The sequence below is a fragment of the Austrofundulus limnaeus genome, unplaced genomic scaffold (genome assembly GCF_001266775.1).
Source record: "Austrofundulus limnaeus strain Quisiro unplaced genomic scaffold, Austrofundulus_limnaeus-1.0 Scaffold292, whole genome shotgun sequence".
In the NCBI taxonomy this organism is placed as follows: Eukaryota; Metazoa; Chordata; class Actinopteri; order Cyprinodontiformes; family Rivulidae; genus Austrofundulus; species Austrofundulus limnaeus.
This window is the reverse complement of record NW_013952694.1, coordinates 521,233-527,812: the sequence shown is the minus strand read 5'-3', so window position 1 is coordinate 527,812 and position 6,580 is coordinate 521,233.

Here is a 6,580-nt window from a genome sequence, read left to right as displayed (position 1 = left end):
AAATTAGAGAGTCCGACCCAGGGTCCTCAGGCTCTGCTTCCTCATGAGAAGACATGTTGGTAGGATTGAGGAGTTCCTTGAAGTATTCCGCCCACCGACCCACAACGTCCCAAGTTGAGGTCAGCAGCCCACCATCCCCACCATAAATAGTGTTGGTGGCGAACTGCCCCCCCCACCCCCGAGATGCCGGATGGTGGACCAGAATTGCCCCGAAGCCGTACGTAAGTCTTTTTCCATGGCCTCTCCGCACTCCTCCCACGCCTGAGTTTTTGCCTCAGCGACCAGCTGAGTCGCAATCCACTTGGACTGCCGATACTTATTGGCTGCTCCCGGAGTCCCACAGGCCAAAAAGACCCGATAGAACTCCTTCTCCAGTCTGACAGCATCCCTCATCGCCGGTGTCCACCAGTGGGTTCGACGGTTGCCGCCATGACAGGCACTGACAACCTTACGGCCACAGCTCAGGCAAGCCACTTCGACAATGGAGGCACGGAACATGGCCCACTTGGACTCAATGTCCCCCAACTCCCCCGGAACGTGTTTGAAGTTCCCCCGGAGGCGTGAGTTGAAGCTCCGTCTGACAGGAGACTCTGACAGATGTTCCCAGCAGACCCTCATTATACTATAATGCTATACACTAATACACTATAACGTTACGTCAGAGGTTGCTTACTCAGCAGATTTCTCATCAATATGCACTACCTGTAGAAGTTTCATTTTGTTTTGTTAAATTTTATTTAATTAAGCTGCTATGTTACTCAAACATATTAACATAAATGGCTCTTTTGCCATTTGCAGTAATGTTACCATGCTGTAAACAAGAAATTAGTCCCATTGTTTAGCATCACTTATAAGTTATAATAAGTGACTTGTGGACATATTTGTCAATGGCTTTAGTTTGATGTCTGTAATATTGTTATTATACTGTAAAAAACAAATTACTCTTTGTTTAGCGTCAACCATGTGTTAGCTTTTCATTATAAACAGCTTGGATATTCTGAGGAAGGAAGTGATATTCTTGTGATTTTAGAAAGGTTTCTGTTGTATAAATTGTTCCAATGTAATGTTAACATAACTTGCACCTCAGTAACACCATCACTCAAAGAATTTTATCCGATGATGATATTTTTGTGAACATGATGGTAGCAGTTTTCGATGGGTAGCACCAAAAGTAGACATAGCTTTCGAGCCGTGCTACAGTAGTAAAATCTGATGAGGTGGCACAGATCAACAGAACACCATAATGATAAAACATACTGACTCTCTGTTTAATGCACATGGCTGTGTAGTTTAACGTAAATTCAGTTAATAATACACACAATTTCTTTCAATCCAAAGACATGGCTGTTAGTTTAATTGGTGACTCTAAAATTTGTCGAGTGAGAGAGTGAATGGTTGTTTGTCTCTATGTGTACCTGTGTCCCTGTGATGGACTTGAGACCTGTCCAGTGTGTACCCTACCCCTTGCACTGTGACTGCTGGGTATGAGCTCCAGTGACCCTGAAAGGAAGAAGCGGGTATAGATAATGGATGGATGTTTGTTGTTTTGTTTGTTATCATGTGTGTTGCTTTTTAAAATGTTTTTAATTTTGAATTTGTCTGTTGTTGTGACAAGCCAGTTTCCCTCAAGGGATCAATAAAGTGTCTTTTTATTTAGTTTTATTTGTCATGATCTGTCTTTCTGTCTACTTGCTGTTATTGTTTTCTCTGTCCCTGTGTTCTTTTCATCCTGTCCTCCTGTCTGTCTATTCTCCTGCCCCGCCCTCGCTCACCTGATCCTTATGTGTCTCCTCCAGGTGTTCCTCTGTGTTTATTCATTCATTGGGCTGTCTTCCTCAGCCACTGTGTAAATGGACTGTACTTATATAGCGCTTTTCTATCCATCCAGGACACTCAAAGCGCTTTACACTACAATCTGTGTCCTCATTTATCCATTCACACAGCACTCTATTAGGTCTCTACAAAGCTAACCTGTACAATCAGCTATGGAGACTAATCAGTGCCAACCACATCCATACACTGATGGGACACATCAGAGGCATTAGGGGTGAAGTGTCTTGCCCAAGGACACAACAACTGAGACAGCAGGATGGGGGATCAAACCAGCGTCCTTCTGGTTCCAGGACAACTCCCCTAACCACTCTGCCACAGCCGCCCAGTGAGTACAAGGTTGTGTCTCCTTGTGCTCTGAGTTTCCTCGTTGTTTGTAATAGTAAGTTCCTAGAAACTGCCACGTCAGCATTTTTCTTTATTAATAAATACTTATTTTTGYATACGCTCCGAGTTTACTCCCTGTGTCTATCTGCACAACTCTCACACTATTTTTATTTCAAACTGTTGCATGTACACATGTCTACAAGATGGCTGTCACAGCTAGCATTAGCCAGCATTGAAAAGTTTATAATTCAGTACATTTTGCACTAGCTGAGACTGATCCATCTATTCATTATCTTTATCCACTTCTTCCATTCTGGGTCACAGGGATAGGGTACACACCCTGGACAGGTCGGGTGTCCAGAACATAAACTTTCAGAAAGTAATCATTGGATGTACCTTTATTACAGATTGAGTTTAAAACTTTAGCATTAACTGTGGAAGTCTAGTAACAAAATAGCTCAAGGATCATTGAACAGACTTTAATGAAACTCATGAACTCATTAAATGTCAGTCTGAGATGAGATGGCCACTGTAACCTATACAGGCACACAAATAGCTGAAGTTCAGTCATATTTGTGAATGTAGTAGTAGCTGGGTGTCATTTCTGACACATGCACTGAGAAATAACATCTCTTGTGAGAACTCGTAATAGTGCACAAGACTGCACCAGTTAATATCAGGGTTTGAGCAAAAAGTATTTTCCAAATTTAAAATAAGTTTAAAAATGCATGAAAGGCAGACGGCGAAATGCATTCCTCAAGGAATGCTAGGCCTTTCAAATTATTTATCTTRCACTTTGAATGCAAATCTTCTTCCTGCACCTGAATGTCCAACTCTCATTCATGAAGTATTTGATATCTATAAATAACTTCATCTTAGTCAAAACGCCTTAAAAGCCAGGTTTGAGAGGGACAAACCCGTGTTTGTGAGTGACACCTACACTGATGAGTCACTCAGTCATGAAATTAAATCTGACAGTAAGCAGCTAAGTTTGTGTTTTGGGGACATGAATCCGGCACAGTAATGATGCTCATTAATCTTGGTCTTATTCYACAGAGATGACTTGCGAGACTCAAGATGCAATAATTAGTGATGAGTCACCATGTGAACGCTGGACTCGGTTCTGCGCTGCAAGACTTGGTTTTGACACCACCTGATGTCCAATCAAAAACCAGAGCTAGGACCATATAGGTGTGAGAGAGAGTTTGATATATAGGCAGAGCTGCTGTGACATCATCCTTTTTATGACACATCATCTTCAATCTTTACTTCTTCTTTTCCTTCAGATCCTYTATTTGAGGTTATTTCCTGAAAAAGGTATATTAAGTGTGAAGAAGACAGCTTGGTATCAGCAGATGTAGGAATTTAAAGCCAGAGCTCATACTACATTGATCAAAAACTTTTCCTCTCTTTACTTTTACATAACAACTCTTAATTTATCCAAACCAGATTTATTTCAGGGATTCAAACTACACTGACTGCAACGTGATTCTCTTTGCAGGATAAATTGCCAAAACAACTGTGTAGTCATTGGAAACCCTTTTATACAAAAGAAAACACTTATTTGAGCCGAGTCATTCTTTCAAAAACCCTTCAAAAACAGAAGATTAATGGCATAGTATTTGTTGAAGAAATATTTACAGTATAGCCTTTTTTGATGGTGTTTTAAACTAAGATCATTGCATGTTGGAAAAGGAGAGTTATAACCAAAACTTTGAAATGTTTTATGCAGAGGTGTCAAGGAGCTAAGTACAAATATTTTGTTACCTTAAGTAGAAAATTTGGTTTTGCATACTTTACTGGGGTGATTATTTTTCAGCCGACTTTTTTTTACGTTTACTCCTTACATTTTCACACAGTTATCTGTACTTTACATTCCTTAAATAAAAAAATGTAAAGAGTATTTCATTTCTAATTTGTCATTGTTATGTATTTAAAAAGAAAACTATCCAAATATACAGAGCATCCCACATTCTATTGGTTTGTCCTCAATCCACCTGTAAATGATACAAATCACATCAGACAAATGTAGCTTAATATGAAGGTGACTGTGGCAGAAATATATATGCAGCTGAAACAGGTAGACTAGTGCAGCCCAAATTTTTAAACACGAATATTTTAATATTAACCTTTGCTTATTTAACCAGCTAGATCAAAGATCTCATTTGCAAAGGAGGCCTGGATTGGAAGGCAGCCTAACATAGAACTTCATAGACATTGTGGTCTTTAGAAAAAAAAAGTGAGAACTCTAACCAAGGGTGAATGAGGATTGGCACAGAGAAAACAAAATGGACAATCTTGATTGTTATGGTAATATTTATCTAACAAAGCCAGAAATACGTGGTCCAAGAATGAAGGTACTCYGTGGGATGATCAGCTGAGTTTTATTGCAACAACAGGAAACACAGAGAACAACCTGGCCTGTCTCTATTACATTGATGAAATTATTTGGGTTTAGATTATATAACTGATTTAAATTACATACACATAGTATCGTTTTATGTAGAACTGTAAAGATTGTTAAATGTGACTGTTTTGCTTAACTTGATTTTATATTAAATAGCTACATGCCTGAAAACAAATTCAATGCATAACTGAACTTTTAAACTTTTAAATTCCTCCTGCCTGCCTTTGCTCCAGCCCTGCCTCTCACCTGTTCCACATGTTTCTTTCCCAGGTGTTTCTTGTCTTTGCTCTTTAGTTTCCCTTTATATTCTGTTCGCTGTCTTTAGTCTTGGTCAGAGCTTTGTTAGTTTGTTCTCATCTCATGCCAAGTCCTGGAATATACAGTACTTTTGCTGTCATGCCAGCCTTTTGATTTTGTTATTAAGGTTATTAAAACCTTTTCGCAACCTTTTTGGACCAGTTTCATTTCAGTTCTGCAACTGGGGTTCAAACCATCCAAGCAATTTCTTGACATGGACATGGAGCAGTGGACCAGAGTTTTACCTTTGCAGAGTTTCAGTTTGTGCTGGGGAACCCAGAACGAGCTGGAAATTGTCGCTGGGGAGAGGGATATCTGGGTTTCTCTYCTGCACCTGTTGCCTCCGCGACCTGACTATGGATGAGCGGAAGAAGATGGAGATGGAGAARTTGGCACATCAACATCAATCTATCAGTAGCAGGACTGTGAAATGATTGTGCAAATGACTATATGATAAACTGAAGCAATTAATGGTTGCATTAACAGATATAGTTGTAAAGTAATTTGGATGGATGCACAGCCCATCATCATATAAACACAGTGACACGCTTAGCTGTCCATCATGACTTTTTTCTCACAATATTATGACTTTATTCTCATAATTATAAAATGTTGTTGTGTAGCCCTACTACTTTTTTGTAGCTGACTCCTTTTAATGAGGAAAAGCAGCTTCTCTTCTTTGTGCTCAATTGTTTTCAGGATTTTGTTATTTTGATTTTGATCCCCACCTCATGATCAGAGAGAAGGGTTGGAATATACAGTACATGTAGCAGTAAACTGAAAGCTTTGTCTTTCAGCTTAACTTTTTTCATCATAACAGACCGGAGCAACACCTACAGGTATGATGAGGTGTTTTAACACAGCTGGAAGCAGCTCCTCTGCTCACAGCATGCTCATAATCAGCTACAAAACATTAACATTTTTCCCCTKTTAAAATTATCTCAAACTACAGCCACACCTGTTCAGCCAGACCTCTCCATCTAAAACTGCCAGAAGAAACGCAAATTCTGGAACAACCTCTGGTCATTGCAAAAAAAAAAAAATTCAATATTTTTAATTAAAGTTGTGCCTCAGCAAATTTTGACACATTTTCGTTCTCCTTTTTGCTTCTATATTTGGTCTTCTGCAGAATGTCCCTTTCCACCTCACCATTATTCACACACAGACAACAGCTGATTGCTTCCCATCTTAAAGAATCCTTTTGATCCATCAGGTGTGAAGTTTCATAAACTGACGTCAAAGTCATCGTTTTTACCAATACTGTTGTAAGGACATAGAAGCTGCCAACCTGTGAGTGGAGAAGATAATTAAAAGCATAACATGTCATTCCTCACCAATAAATCGTAATTTGAAGTCTTAAAGGCTTCTGGGCACATTAGGGACTCAGGATATTTCAAACGTGACCTGTCATGTTACACAACATTTCAAGCATGTTAAAGAGATGAAGAAGCTGCTTTGATCTTGCATTACCAGGATTACTTTTCAAGTTTTAACAACTGAAAGAAAAATAAATTTAAAAGAGACCATGTATCAGAGTGGAGAAAAAATAATGGCATTGCATGAAAAATAAACTATTCATGAGGGAAAGTGCTGAACTCCATCCTTTCCTTTTGAACCCTGGGGGACAAAGGCACAGCTTTCTGTATCTGTAAATAATATACACTGTTACGAGTTTCCTCTATCATCCCAGCACCCTTCAGATTTGCTCTTGTGCGTCAT